Here is a 16,202-nt window from a genome sequence, read left to right as displayed (position 1 = left end):
GTATAATACGATTCCCTGATCTTTTGATAACACTGGGACCCGTTGAATGAGAGCCTGAGTGAAAGCAGTAATTCAAAATTTCCTTCCTTTGTGATTTTTTGGTCTAAATCTCACCATTACTTTTTCATTGTTTAGACCTTATTGTATTAAAAGGCAGGGCAGGCCCGATAAGAGCAAAGGAAAGGCTTAACACAGTTTGGAGAAGGGAGCATGGATTTCCTCCAGATTCAGCACAGAGACCCACCCTAGGGGCTGGGAACCATGGGAATTTCCTACTGAAGGATGTACCAGTCTACAGCTTAATTTTCCCCATAAGATTAATGGGACCTGGAATACGGAACATTCTCCGAGTCTGGGTAAAATCAAGTAACACAAGCGAGAAGTTTAAGTGAATTTCTCTTTTTTATGAATACCAGTATATTGTCAAGGAGACCCACATATTACACAAAGGGAGAAAAAATGTTTCTCCTGCAACTCCTATGAACTGTGAAGAATTGAAATTATATGCTTGAGGACAGAAACAGCACAAAGCCGCAGAAGAAAAAGAACTTGAAAGCTACTTCTAAAACCAATGAATGTCACATATTATGCTCACAGGATATCCTATCCAAAAGGATTTGCTTCTTTCAACCATCCTGCAACTCACAGCTGTGACTGTCACATTCTTGAGATGAAGCTGTGCTCCATGTCCACTTAAGCCTGATATGCTATGAAAGCTGCCAACCACAAATATGCAGCCACTGGAGCATCCTGCCCTCCCATCACTACCATAGACACTTTGGATACTGCTTGATTTATGAAAGTGATAAGTGATTCTACCAGAGCAGTGGTTCTCAACAGGGGCTGGTTTTACCTCTCAGGGGACATTTGGCAATGTCTGGAAACATTTTTGACTGGTCTCAACTCGGAGGGCGGGAGTGGGTGTTGCTACTGGCAGTCCATGGGTAGAGGCCAGAGATGCTGCTAAACATCCTACAGCACACAGAATAGCCCTTCCACAGGAAAGAATCATCTTGCCCAAAATGTCAATAGAGCCTATGCTGAGATACTCTGAACTCGAATTTTATTTTTTGCACAACTGCTCCATGGAAATGGGCATGGATGTGTAAGGGTGAAATGGGAATGTATTTATTTGTTCCTTTATTTCTCCACCCCTCAAAACCCTCTTCTCTACCTTTATATAACTGGGCACCATTCTGCTTTCACCTAAATCTATGGCTTCTTACTGAAAGACACCAAGGGTCACTTTTAGCACAAAACAAATGTTTCTCTCTTCCAGGAGCCGAATGGTCAGTGCTAACTTTTCAAGTGTCTTCAACTATTTTGATGAATTGAGGTTCTTCTCTAGCTCATGAAGGAAAACAACGCAGATAATGGTCTCTGCAGCTGTTGGTAAGTTTGCATGTTGAGTATTTTTTGTCTAGATTAGCTGCCCTGGCTACATTCATTCATGCACTTGACCCAGCAAAATGCCTCATTCCTAAAATAGGGTAGTCAAAGAAACCAGATGAACCTGGAAGGAAACATGAAACCATGGGAAAGAAGATAAGGCTGACCACCCAATCATCTCATTTTCAGAAGAATCAAAGTCTTGCAATGCCAAGGCCACCTGCTAAAGTCCAGAAAAAGAAACATTGGAAGAAGACAGAAATGCTGATGAGGATGCAATGATAGGCCAAACTAGAAATAGAGGTTGGGAGGCCAGGGGAGACCATATTTCTATTCCCATAACTACCTCATAACCATCCCCCCAAATAGAGGTATTGCCTGCCTTCTGTTAAAAGCACCAAAGGATAACCCAAATCTTCCTTGTTATACATCACAGAGCTCACAGCCTTATTCTAATCAAAAGGAAGACAGCTCTGCTTCCAGGAATGTCTGAGTCTGTAAGCAGAGTGGCCTAAGTGACCTAATAAGCCCTTATCTGCTATTGCCCTTTGACATAGAACACATTTTTATTCCACATTTCTGTGTTACAGAGAATACAATGTGAGGGAAAAGGCCAAGCCTGTTATATATACCCTTATTGGAGGAATGGACTTGAACTTATAATTCAGCAGAGTGACATAAAGGAGGATCCCTTGCTCAAAATAAGTTTTCCACTGTCTACCACAAGGCCTGAAAGTCCACCATTAGCCAGTCATTCCTCTTTGCTGCTTACACTCCAGCTACATGAGAGTGTGGTTTTTCACACTTCAGGATTCTGTTTCCTGTCCCCATTCCCTTTATCATGCTATTCCTCACCCTCAGCCCTACCTTTGTTTTCCCTTTCTTTAAGATTAGGCTCAGGTGTCATTTTTAGAGAACTTCCCTTTTGACCCTACCCTCACCCCTTTTCTGTGCTTCCATAATAACCAGTTCATACCAGCATCACTGTACTTAAGACATTTTCACATCTGTTCACATTTCCAGTGGATCTCAAATGTTTAGTGAGAAAAATATTCACTTGAGGAATTTGCTAAAAATGCAGAGTCCCTTTCCCTGTACAGAGATTTTGAGTCAGTGAGTGTGGAGTAGGCCCAGGAGATTGCGTTTGTAAATAAACCTTCCCTGGTGATCCTGACACTGGTGTCCACCAACAACACTGGAGAACTCGGCCTTGTTTGCACCCAGAGTCCCTTGACACTGGAGGCTAGGAGCCATCTTTAATTCATCTTCATATCTCCAGCCCCAATCCAGGGCCAATCCATAGCACAGGGAAAGTCCAGGCTTGAAAAGAGTTGTTGAATAAATGAGTCCTGAAACATCCCTGGTTGAAAAAACAAAGTCTTAATGTGTTGTAGGTGAGAGTGTGAGTTCAGGAAAGGAAATTAGAAGAGAGGGGCGATGGAAAATGCCTGAAATCTCATTTCCAGTTGATTCACACTTTGCCGAGAAACACTATTACAGGTTTTTCCTTCACTTTCAGCATTAGGTGCATTACTGAGCTCTCCTCTGCCCACCATGCATGGTGTTACACCAGTCAGCTACCCGTGAACTTTGATATCATCTTCACACTGCATCCCTACCCTTCTAGGATCGCAGTCAGGAAGAGGGCATGCTTTATGTTAAACGCTCTCCTGTACTTTTTCATCACCCAGTCTTAACTGGTAGTGCCCAGCCGAAGACAGAATGTTTTAGAACTCAATTTGAAAGAAAGTCAGGAGAGGGTCTTGTAATATCACAACACTTTTAGCAAATATAAAGAATATTCTGTACTTGTACAACTAGTAAAATCAGGAAAGGAAAACATATCCTGGTTTGTAAAGCAAAGCCTCGTGTGTGCTCTATTTGGTATAGATGTTAGCCAGATTAGGAAAGAAAAAAGGAGCGTGTGTGCACATAAGTGGGTGTGCAGTTAAAAACGAGCTAGCCAAGAATTTTCTAGTTTCCTATTAGAGCAAAATGGTTTTGATTCTTTGTCCCGGTGTCTCCCATCCTGGTTCAGTGGGAGTTCAAAATACTACTTGTCCAACCCTCAGGGTCAAAGAGTTCCGCTATTTTCTTTTCAGGCTGTTTGATGTTAGTGGCTTGATTACCAATATAGTGATGTAGCAAAGAGTTTCATTTCAGGAGGTCTTAGTACCACATGTCAAGAAATACGAAGAAAAACATGCTTTATGTCTCCAATACACACACACAGACACACACATGCTACAAACACTGATTTTTCCCTCTCCCCATAACAAACCCCTTTCCAAACATTCCATCTAAAAAGCTTTCCATTTAAATATTTTTTAACAAACTTTTTACTTTGGAATAACCTTAGATTTACAAAGAAGTTGCAAAGAAAGCACAGAGAGTTCTCCTATACACTTAATCAATTTCTCCCTATGTTTACATCTTACATAACCTTGGTCCTTTGTCTAAACCAGGGGATGACAAACTACAGCAGCCTACAGACCAAATCTGGCCTCCTGCCTGTTTTTGTAGGGCCTAGAATCAAAGAAGGAGTTTTATATGTTTAAATGGTTGAAAAAAATCCAAAGAAGAATAATATTTCATGACACATAAAAAGCATGTGAAATTCAAAATTCAGTGTCCATAAACAAAATTTGATAGGAACACAGTCACGCCCATTCCTTTACGTATTGTCTGCCGACCTTTACCACTATTATGGTAGAGCTGAATAGTTGCAACAGAGACCATGGAGTCCACAAAGCCCAAAGTCTTTACTTTTCGGTCTTTAACTGAAAAATTTGCTGACTCCCAGTCTAAAGTAAGAAATTAACATTGTTACATTACTATTTGCTAAGCTACAGACTGTATATCACTAGTTTTTCCACTAATGTTTCACGATGCAATCCAAGATACCACATTGCACTTAGCAAACAGTTTTGTATGGTGAGCATCTGTCTATTTCTCCACCAGGTGCATGATCCAACTTTGGAAAATATTCCTGCCTAACAAATGAATTTCAGCTGGTCACTTGAACAGGATTTGTTTTTGTTGTTTGTATGGGGCTGTTTACATGTTTTACACAATAGCCAGACAGTTTAATACAACATCTGGCCTAGGAATGCCGTGAACTTGAAGATGGAGGAAGAGCTATATTTGTTCAAGCAGTCCACGCGCTGGGCCAAGGCAGGGTACCAACTCAGGCCCTTCAGAAAAGGGGACTCCCGATGTCTCCCATCATACGATGTGAGGCCTTCCCATGGTCCCACGCAATCCCTGCCCCAGCTCCCTGTCCTTTGTTTCCTCTTCCCCTAGCCTGGCCTGTGAACAGCGCGGCTCTCCCTTTCACCCGGCTGCGCGGCTTTCAATGGGCTCGGCAGGCACAGGCGGGCAGCGTCCGGTTGCCGGGCAACGTCCCGAAAGGCAGCACACGTTGCCGCCAGGGCCGAGACACATCCGCACCAGCCCGTCTGCGCCGCGAGCCTACGGCCTGATTTCTCCCCCTCCATTGTTGTAGCTAACACAAAAGGCTACAACTCCAGTGTGGTCAAGGGGCCTGCGCTGAATTACGCGCCGGGCCATTCTTTGGGCCAGAGCCTTTGTGGGTTGGGATGCATCCCCTCTCCGTGCCAGAACTCCGGGCTGTCACACGCAGGCTGAAGCGCTTCGCAAGCGTGGGCGAGTTGTCTCCCTCCCTCCCTTCGTTACATCCACCCACCTACCGCCTTTGTTCCTTTCAGCTGGCGGCCAGGCCCTCGTTTGCCTTTTGGCTGGTATGAGATCACCCCGGCGGCGGTCTTGGGCATTCCTCCCCACTCGTTTCCTTCTCTCTCAAGTTGAGCGCCGCATATAAAATCCCAGGCCTATTCGGTCATCTTTTCTTATCTCCTTCTCAACCATCCCCCGCTCTCCCCATCCCTCTCTCTCAAGTTTCTAAGGCTGCTGTTGCCATGGAACTCAAACAATTTAAGAGATGAAGGGAGCTTTTCTATGGTGTCTGCCAAACTCCCCAAACTTCAGAGGCTGAAGTCAGCGCAGAGTCCTTGGGATTTCCCAGGGCCCCCATGTCCTCCAGTCTGAAGAGTATTACGTTTAATTCACCACCCTCTATTCCCTGACCCAGTGTTCAACATCATATTGGGATTCGGGGAAATTCGGTGGTGAATTGGGAAGAGAAATGTTAAACGTTAAGTCATGCTTAGGAGCAGTTACATGTAAAGCTGAAAGGGGTCTCCCTCCAAAGGAAAACATCCTAAGACATGAGTCTGTTTTTCTTCAACAGTGTTAAATGGACAGTGTAACAATGACTTGCTGAGGGAGACGTGCATGAAGGTAACACTAAGCTGCCTGGCTTTTTTTTTACTATTATCAATGTCAAATGCCTGTTGTTCAGCTAGAGTTCCCAAGTGTGGGCTCCACCCACAGCGCCATCCGCAGGCCAGGGGTGGAGGCGCAGGCACTTGCCTTAGATCTCAGCGCAGTGCCAGTGTGGGAATCCAGGTGTAGCTTGCACCTGCAGCCTCCTGCCATCTCTGTATTTCTCTCGTTATTTCTGCCCCCTTTCCCATAACATTCTGTTAAAACCCAGGCACAATGTAATAAGGTAGGCCATGAGAGGGATTCCAACTATAGTTATAACTTATTTTTAATACGGAATTCATATTATGGAGGTGGAAGGGAGAAAGCAAAAGTCTATATGCCTTTAATCTATTTTAACTTTTTCACTTGGTCAATGTCAAACTCCAGTTACCATAAGTAAATCAAGCAGGGGGTGATGTGTGAATATTTGTCAAGACTATGTAGCACAAACACTGACCCATCAGAACAGATGCCCTAGCAATAAGCATATACCCTGGCCAGTAGCCTGCATGGGTGGGAACCAGCTGATCACTACTGCTGACACCCACTGGGATCACAGCTCCATGCTAGGCAATTGAGTAAAGAGTGGGGGGAGTTCTAAAATGCAAAACATTGTCTTTTCCTCACAGTATTTATTATTTCCTTTTAAAAAAAATGAAACTAGCATATATGAAATGATGCCAGGTGATAGAAGACAATAAAATTAACTATTCCTAGCTTGGAATTTTTCTCAGTAATAATAATAGCTAAACTTTACAAAACCTTATGAAATTATTGGTACAATTATTGTCCTCATTTTACATATATGGAAAGTTAATCATTAGGGACTTCTTCCAGCTTTTATATATGTAGGAGAGACAGAAAAAGAAGAGGGAGGCACTTATTAGTCGCCGGCAGCATTTCTAGTATGGTTCCAGGCAGGATAGGTCATGCATACAGATGACCACACTTTAGAAACCTGGATTTAGTAGCTATGTCTAGGGACAAACAGGAGAGAGAAAATGCTTCAGTCAAGGGCACTCAGTAGCAGAAGTTTGGAAGAATCAAGGTCAAAGATTGCAGGAAGGAAACTAGGGTGTTAGTGGTAAAGTAGCTTCAGTTACCTAGCAAACACAGGATAAGTACGTTTTGAAGGAAAAGAGAATAGGGATGTCAGGGGTGTGGGGGAGCTCTGGGAGGAAGGGCCCCAAGCCTCAACCACAGGCTAGAGGTCACAGTTGTGTAACAGGGCCTTCAAGACAAGTAGATGAAGAAAAGAAAGAAGTGATGTAAGAGGGCGCTTGGGAAAGAACCTTAGCCACTGATTTACGTGAGGGAGATGAGACGAAGGAGTGAAAAGTGGTGGAGGTTTCAAATTTGGAGAAGTTTGTTATAATCAATAGCTCTCGAGTGGGCTCCAAGAGTTAACTCAGTAATCGATAGTGCCTAACGCACCCCAAAGTGGTTTATTGACAGAAAATCTGAACCAATAAATAAATATTAAATTACTCTACATTATGTAAAACAGTGCTAGGCTTTAGTAGAAGCTAATTGAATATTTATTGATTGACGGCTTAAATAAATTGAGGAACCAAGATATGTGCAAATCTCAAACTTCTCTTGAATGTGTTTTTGAGTTTCTGTGCCTGTGACTATCTGAAGGCCCCCAAGGAATGGAGGTGCAATGGAAAGGACCAGAAGACAGGCTCTGCCTCTAGCTTGGATGTAACACCTTAAAAAGGTCATTTAGCTCCTCTGTACTTGGCTGTCCTTGCCTGTTAAATGCTGAGATTGAACTAAATAAAGTATAAAAATACAAAATTTACAAATGTATATCCACCCAAAGCATTTGAAGAAAAATAAACGAAGCATTTTGCACTAAGCAGAGCTTGACCGTTTTCTCCAAAGGTAATAGAAATGCATCTCACTGAATGTTAAAGGAGATAATCATGGTATTTCTAGGCTCTTTTCCTATAAGAATCCTGGCAATTTTCACACGGTTAAAGGGACTTTCTCATCACTTTTGATTCCCATGATTTCACACTCATGGAAATTTCCTCAGACCAGCAGTTTCTTTGGCAACTTCATGCTCGCGATCATCTTAGTATCAATAGGAGTTACGCAGACATGTCAGCAGGAGAATAAGCCTCTTCTGGGCAATGGGAAAAAGGAACTGTCTCCCTTTATTATCAAAAATAAATACAGAAGATGCAAAAGATTTTTACTGCACTTGTCACATATGGTGGAGTAAGTTGAAGATGAAACTAAAATCTCCTCCATAAAATAAAAGTGCTTTGTGTGTGTTTCAAAGGCATTTTATGTTGCATAACATGGAATTAGCTGCAGCCCCAGCCCTTTGAGCTTTGCGCATATATATATGTATGTATGTATAGCCTAAAATGAAAGTATATTGAATTCTTTCGTATACCTACCCCCCCAGGAAAACAAAACACCATTTAAAAAAAAGAAAAAGAAAAAAAGCTGAAAGGAAACATTGTTTGGGGAGAGCTTTTCTGTAAACAATGAAGTGCCTTAAACACTAAGCAGTTCCAGCAAGTTGTACCAGTGGTCAGACTCACTATGCTTTGGCTTAGTATTTGCTGTACTTCTAAAATCTGGACTTAGCTGTGATTTATTACTGTTTGTTTAGTCCCATTCCCTTCACAATGTGGTTTGTGCATAGGCGGCAACAGCATTACCTGGGAGTTGGGCAGAAATGCCAGGTCTCAAGCCCCACCCAGACCTACTGCACCAGAATCCACATTTCAGTCATACCCCTGGGTGATTCTTATGCACATCGCCATTGGAGGAGTGCTGCTCTAGTCTACAGCGCCCATCCAGCCCAGATGATATTTAAAAGTGGTTTGCTTATTTTGAAATGGCAGTTTTCTTTTTGGGGAATTAAGTTGTTGAAATTATTGGCTACGTTTGTCAAAAATGGGACTAGCCCCTCCCTAGGGACCGAGAATAATAAAATACAGCCTGCTATCATTAACATAAGAAAATGCCAGCAGAGACCTACTATCAGTGAGGCTTGCAAGTGAGGTAATTTGGGGGCTCCTCTATACACACTCTCTTGACACAGCCTTCCTGTGACCAAACACGCACTTTTGAAAGATGACTGAGGTTAAGAGTGCAATCCGGCCACAGAAAGGAGAAAAGCTTGCTGACCCATGCTGGCCTCTGACCTTGACCTCATTAGCTAACCAAATGAGCTAACCAGCCATGGACATCAGGGAGCTTTATGTGTTGATTAAGCCAAAGCATAAGAAGAACCAGCAAAAGATCAGTTATACAAATGTCTCTACCTTGATCACTCGTATTTGTTAACATACTACGAGAAGCACACATACAAATTCTCTTCCATCTTGCAGTGTCTTTTCCCCATTGTATTGCAGATCAGGGACCTGAAGACAACAAAAGATCCTTCTCTTTCCTAATTCTCTCCTCTTTGCCGTCAAAGCGCTTATGACAAATTGTAATCATAAGTTTATTTTTGTGTTTATTCTTTTATGATAGCTTCCACCACTAAACTCCTCAAGGGCAGACATCTTCTCCCTTTGGTTCACCCAACACTTGATCCCTGGCACCGAGTAGGAGTTCAAGAAACATTTGCCAAGTGACTAAGTGAATGAATAGCAAATGTGGATCAGCCCTTTGAGCTTTGCACATATATATATATATGTATGTATGTATGTATGTATAGTCTAAAATGAAAGTATATTGAATTCTTTCGTATACCTACCCCCATACCTATGATCCATATCTCTAAAACCAAACCTACCTAAACTACTTTGTAACATTCAATAAACATTGAATATTCTATTATGCTACGGATTGGATATACAAATTTGCCCTGCCTTTTAGAAACATATTCTGGTAGAAAAGATAGATTTATAATAACATGAATGGCTAACATTTTAGTCAGTGTTCCAAGCATGTGACACTATTAAGTTTTTCATTCCAACTCTAGGAGGTAGATATTATGATTATCTCCATTCCACAGATGTGGAAACTGAGGCTCAGATAAGTTAAGCAACTTGCCCGAGGTCACATATCCAGTACAGGGTGGACCTGTATGGGAACACAGGTGGTCTATCTCCAGAAGCCATACTCTTAATAAGGCACTTTGGTAACCTGCCTTCTAATAAGCCGTGAGAAGTGATCAGAAAGGTATGCACAGGATCTAAGGAAGCAGAGGAGGGACAACAGGTTCCGAACCCAGCCTGTGCTCTTCCAACAAATAACCTAAAGCCAGCACTTGCTGCGAGTGAAGAATTCTGTGGGAAGGTGCATGTGGCAGATGCAGCGTGCAGCTCAATGCTCCCCAGGAGCTGGAGGCAGCCCAGAGTCAGTCTCATCTTCCCTCAGCTTGCTCCTTTCAGCCTTGGTGGCAACAGAGATCCCAGGCCAATAGAAACACGTATTAACCGACACTGGGAGCTCCACGCAGGAACCAAGCAGTGGCTTCAACAGTTTAATAGATTCAGAGGAAGTTTGAACAGGATATCAATGACATCCAGATTCAGAATTTAGGACACAACAGGATGATCACTTACGCAGGCACAATGCATGTAACTGTTTTCCCTCTCGGTCATCTCTCTACCTTTATTCTCCCTTTCTACCCGCTCTGGAGAGGGACCTATCTCCTCCAGTCTTAACATACATTAGGGTCTTTCAAGTGGAATCACTTCCTTAATTCCTGATAGGTTATGAGTATGACCTCAGGTTCCGCTTCATGTGTTTCAAGCTGAGATACCATCAGAACTCACATTTCCCTTCCAGAGCTCCACAAATTACTCTGGGGTGTAGATTACATAAAAATATAACTCTCAGTTCCTCGAAGTAGTTTAACAGAATTTAAGAGAATGGGGAAATTATGCACTTTGGCGCAATTTTTAAATAACTTGGTTAGACCAGTTCAGTTCTAAAAGGGAAGATGCCATTTAATCCAAGTCTTCTCTGAGGCAGCTATCTACAATTAGTTCCTTGGTCAATGGACCGACAAAGCAGGGACCTTTTTCTAAGGGACAAGTCATAAGAAGTAAAATAAAAGAAGCCTTCCACTACATTAAAGGTTACTTGGTGTAGTCTTTGCACACTTTGCCTCTTTCTACTTCTGCCTCCCTTTTTGGATAGCTGTACCTCTCAGTAAGTGTTCTTTTGTCTCTCTTTTCTTATTCCTTTTATACTTAGAACATACCTCAGAGTTTTATTCAAAAGGAAATCTCTTCTTACAGCGATTTCACTTACTCTTTGGGGTTTGGTTGCACTTCCGTCTTCCCTCGTTTTTTTACAGGCCCCTCCCAAATTCTTCTCTTTCTCTACTTCTCCCTGTTTGCATGCTTTTCCTACCACCACCATTTATCTTGTTTCTCCCCCTCTTAAATACCTGGATGGTACAAAATCAACAGTACAAAGTGAGGGTATTTTTCTGTGTGTCGTTACATCTATCTATATTCTTTCCTCTCTGTGGATATGTTATCACAGAACTTGGTAGTCCCTTGGAAAACACAACCAATGGCTTGCAAAGCAGTATTAGCAGTCTCCATTGTCCCTATTGTTTTCAAAATATAACCACATCAATTTGCAGCCACATCAAATGGAACCAATGGCCAATGTGAAGTCCACCTGGTGGCCAATGTAGTCTCCTTACTATGCAGCACCTTTCTCTGCGGTGGCCTGGATGAAGGGGGCCAATCAAGTTAGGAGATGCTGAGTGGGAGTGGGTGGGGGGCGCGGGGGGGTGGTAAATGTTCTTATTAGAAACCATTCTGTTTCTCTCATTTGCTCTGCATGGCCTGTCAGCAAAACCTGAGAGCTGTATGCTTGACACGAATAACTAACCACTTACCTGTGATTTTCCAGCCATGGCTACTTTCCGTGTACTTGAAATATTTTTCTATTCCTGATTTCAGACAAGCATAACTTTCAGCGTGTTACTGCCTAAGGCACAACAATTGAATATATAAACTCAATGAAATTTGGTAGAAATATAAATGTAGTCATACAATGTTTCATTATTTACCTTATGCAGCATGGTATGCTTCATGTACTTTTACTATCTGGGTAATGTCTTCCTAAATTTAACTTTTAACTAATGCTTGCTAATAAGAATAATCCTAAACTACCTGAAGTTTTCATTACCTTTCTAACCAACAGTGTTGTCATGGTTTAACTCTTCAATCCACGGAAGGCATAAACAAGAATATCCAGCAATTTTAGTTTCAGTGTGAAGTACCAATTTCATTTACATCCAGAGAAAGTATGAATGAAATAATAAGTTGAGTTATTAATAATAAGTTAATAAAGTTGAGTGGTTGGACTGAGGTGGTGTAGCACTAATACATCAAATTTTCTGCTAAAGGTATTTCTAAATTTTATTAATATAAAATATAATTGATAATTTCTTATGTGCTGTAACAATAGAAATCAAGTTGGAAGCTCGTTTCTTCCATAGGTCTTCTGCAGCTTCTGCACTGTCACTCTTCAAAACAAGGCCTCTTTCAACAAAATGCCCACATCCGACAAGCGATGTTGAAATGCTGAGTGATTTGTAATTCCTAATAATAAGTTTCATTTTGTTAATCCCTTCCTGCCCTTTAGCATCCTTCAAAGCTTTAACGATCCATATAATTAAATTACAACTCAGAATGAGAACTTTGCAGAAATATAATATATAAGACTAGAAATATAAATTTTGTTTAAAATCAATGCAAAAGCAATGTAATTTAAAGACAAAGGGCTAGGTGTGATTGAAAGAGAGGGAGCCTGGGCTTGAAGCAAGATGTGTTTCTGATAAAGAAGTGAGTTGAAGATACGTGAGAAGACAGAGAACCACACCCCAGAGGCCAAGGTCGAGATTAATTCACTTTCTAACCAAGACAGATGAGAATCATTGCACAGGAGCCCACGGAGATGAGGGCCATGCATCAAGCCCTGATGTCTATGGATCTCAAATGCTACGAATGGCAGCTGAAAACTCATCAATTCCGTTTCGAAGAGGGCAGTCTTAATGAACAGGGAGCAAAGCTCACACAATCACATAGTTCAGACTTGGGGGACTTTCTGCCCAAAGGGTAAATGGTATCAGATTCCTGCTACAAAGGGAACTACAAGGGAAAAGAAAAAATAAAACTGGTTTTCATCATCATAAAACATGTTGCTATTTTGTCATCTGGAAAGAAAGAACAGCACGACTGCTCTGCTGACACATTTGGATGAGGTCCCACTGTCCTCAGAGAAAAGGGAATGTCCGATTGAAAAGTGTGGCAAGTTTCCATCTGGATTCACCACTTTCATATTTTAGAAAAGGTGAAAAAGGTGAAGGTATGAAGTGAGTGTGAGCACACATGCATGCACCCAGCCTCACAGCTAAATATATTGTGAAGATTCTTATTTCTGGACAAAGCAAATTAGCCATGCTGTTCCAGGGGGTCAGAGGACAAAGGAAGAGCTCATCCTCCCCTCCACCCCCACCCCCTCCTGCAGGCAGGAAGACAATGTCTTCCAGCTATTATAGTGCAGGAGGCACTTCAGAGGATGATTAGCCTAGTCAGGTCCATTCTAGCATGCTATTTTAGTAGAGCACATCTGTTAGAATTTCTAGACTAAGGCTTCAATGTCTGCTCCCCAGACACTTAATTTAAGACACCTACCAGAGATCAGAATCTCTTGATATTATGTGTTATCCACAGATCAAAATATTTGGCCACATATTTTGGCCTGCTCCAGCTCCGTCTAGCAGTTCCCACAACAGCTCAGCTCTAACCCATCATCTGCAATGCCAGGAACTCAGAATTTCTTGGAATTGTAAAGGAATAGCAAAAATTCAGATTAGACAGAGAGTGCCCTTTAGATTTCTCTTTCTACCCCTTAAAGACTTTTATCGTATCTTTTGTACATCCTTTTCATTACTTTTTGAAAATTACAACAGTTCATAGCTCTACAGCATTTTCAAAATACGAAGGAGGAGCTTTTCCTAGACACCTTTGACAAAGGTGGAGAATCCATACAGAGGGGTAAGTAACAATACCCAAAGCACCACCTCAATTTTGTTTGCTTTATGCTCCCTTTGACTATTTAAGCCTTGTGAGGTTATCTCTCTTAGACTTGAAGCCTAATCTGAATTGTTCTGTTTTGCCTTGATAATGACAGTACTAATCACCCAAACCGTCTTCCAAGATGAGTTATATATTGGACTAAGAATTACTGAAAGCCAGGACGCTGGAATTCCAGTCCTGTCTGTTGCCCAACCCTCTGGCGTCCCAACCTTTTCCATGCCCCCTAGATATTCTTCCCTCCCCTCAGTAGGGAGACATTCAAAAGGAAGTGCTGGGAAACAACAGAGGGAGAGAGAGAGACAGAGAGAGAGGAAAACCCAACTGCATGTGCCTGAAGGAGCTGGGAAAAGAAGAAAAATCTTTCTGTGAAGCAGAATGCGAGCAAAGAGCTTGCACTGTGTTTGGAATGCCAAATTAATGGGGTCCCAGGGAGAAGGATTTTTAAAATGGCATTCTTGTATTTATGCAACCACCATGTGATTCTTAAAGTTAGTAGGGGAAAGCCAAGTGGAAGGCAAATATGCCATATATTCCTCATACTCCATTTAAATATTCCCACTGTAACTTGTTTGTCCTACATTTTATACACAGGAATTTAGGACAATATAACTCCTTCCTTTAAAAACAAGCATTTTTCCCTTCTGGCCACCACACCATAATACAATTGTAACCCTGGCGTGCGGGATGGGCCCCATGGAGCCTGCAGCCTCCCCTTCCTCACAGCTCTGGGAGCTTCCTCCGTGCACTCTTCGTGCTCTAAGAGTTTGCTTTGACTTTGCCTGTTTATAGCACTGGGGGAGGAAGAAACAAAGCAATTGTGAAGCTTGTTAAGAGGCAGTTCATATGATATTAAAGGTGACCTTGCCACTTCCAGTTCTATTTATTCCACTTCCTTCCAAACCGGGGCAAATCCTTCCTTTCAGGGCAAGAGCACCGCTCTGTGGATGCAGTCTGTGGGAACGGAGAAAAGTTCAAGCCCTCAGCGGTTATTCATTACCGAAGTCTGGAAATACAGTATTTCCCATTTGCTCACATCTTAGGTCTGTAAATCACTGCGACTTGGCAGAGCGAGTGGACCTTTGTTTTGTGAAAAGCAGTTTTTTTGTTGTTTAGTGATAAAAATAGTCCACTTCAGTGAGGCTTAAATTTGCCACACTAGGGAGCTTTAAAAGAAAAAAGTAATGGTCCCCCTCAAAATTATGCATATATATATATATATATATATACACACACACACACACACATGAATTCATACATACATATATAGTAGAATCCATACTATGTGAATTCTCCATATATATAAGAATTTATTTTGTGAATCTGGCCATAGCACAAGCTGCAAATACTACTCACCCACATACCCAACTCTATCAGAAAGGGAACCACAGTTCACAGTTTGCTGTCAGCTGGCTGCAGTGGTGTTTTGTGTTGTAGGGTCTTGCATCCTTCAGGAAGTAAAGGCATTTCCTGAAGGCCCACAAAAGCCAGCAGGTGTATTGCTAAGTATAATAGAACATGTAGGTATGGGTTGTACCAGGTGGAGACAGAAAATGCCTTAGCAAGCTTAGCAAGTCAACTTAAGCTTGACTATTTTGAACGGCAGTTCAGCTTATTAACTTCCTCACTGATAGCATCAAGGTATTTTCACCATCAACATCAGTGACATTTGTGAGTCTGTTGAATCTGGGAATGTATATATAAATCAATGAGCATCATTAAAACTCTTCCAAATTAGTTTTTTTTCCCCACTGAAAACATTTCACTTTTATTTTGCTCCTCAATTATCTGGATAATCCTCATCTTTTCATTTTGTTGACAAATGTGCTGTCTTTGAGACCTGCTGATTTAAACAGATGTTATTGGGATGGTAAAAGAACTGATAACTGACAGAAGTGTTTATTTTCCTTTGCAAAGATCTTCATCAGTTCGCCCCTCTTGCTTCAAATTCTAGTCTACACTTCTTCCACTAAATGGGGAAGAGGGTGTCTGAGGACAGAGGGGAGACTGCAGGTTGTTCATCATCCTGGTCTTCCCTCTCAGACCATTCCTTCTCAATCCTGGCCTTCACTATTCTCATCACCATGGCTCAGCTCGAAGGTCTCAGACCCCCTGCCACACAAAAGAGAGGCACCAAAGAGCATCTTTAGCACTTATCAAGTTCATCCCACATCTGTGGACAATATTAGAATTTGGCTCCAAATGTACTTCTGCTTTCATTTATTTGCTCATTCATTCATTCAACAACCATACCCAGTATGTTTTACAACTATGAGGGAAATGAAGGGAAGGGAGTTGACCCTGGGTAGAAGGGACTGACTGACCTGAAACACTCAGGAAGATTTTTTTCCAGACCACGGTTCATAGGTTTCTAGGAGAGTGGACCACCACAGCTCCCTTCCTAGCATAATACCTTTAATATTTATT

The 16,202-nt window shown here is 41.9% G+C and overlaps 1 long non-coding RNA gene across 1 annotated transcript in view; it reads right to left on the bottom strand.

Moving 5' to 3' along the window:
• Positions 1-5,304, bottom strand: part of LOC139076601 (uncharacterized) — a 56,111-nt gene extending 50,807 nt beyond the window's left edge. The window contains exon 1 of the long non-coding RNA XR_011528338.1: positions 5,100-5,304. This is a non-coding gene — a long non-coding RNA (uncharacterized lncRNA). The remainder of the gene's footprint in view (positions 1-5,099) is intronic.
• Between the last annotated feature and the right edge of the window lie 10,898 nt (positions 5,305-16,202).

This window comes from Equus przewalskii, chromosome 17 (genome assembly GCF_037783145.1).
Source record: "Equus przewalskii isolate Varuska chromosome 17, EquPr2, whole genome shotgun sequence".
NCBI lineage: Eukaryota > Metazoa > Chordata > Mammalia > Perissodactyla > Equidae > Equus > Equus przewalskii.
Note: the sequence above shows the minus strand (reverse complement) of the source record. Positions and strands in the feature narration are given on the sequence as shown.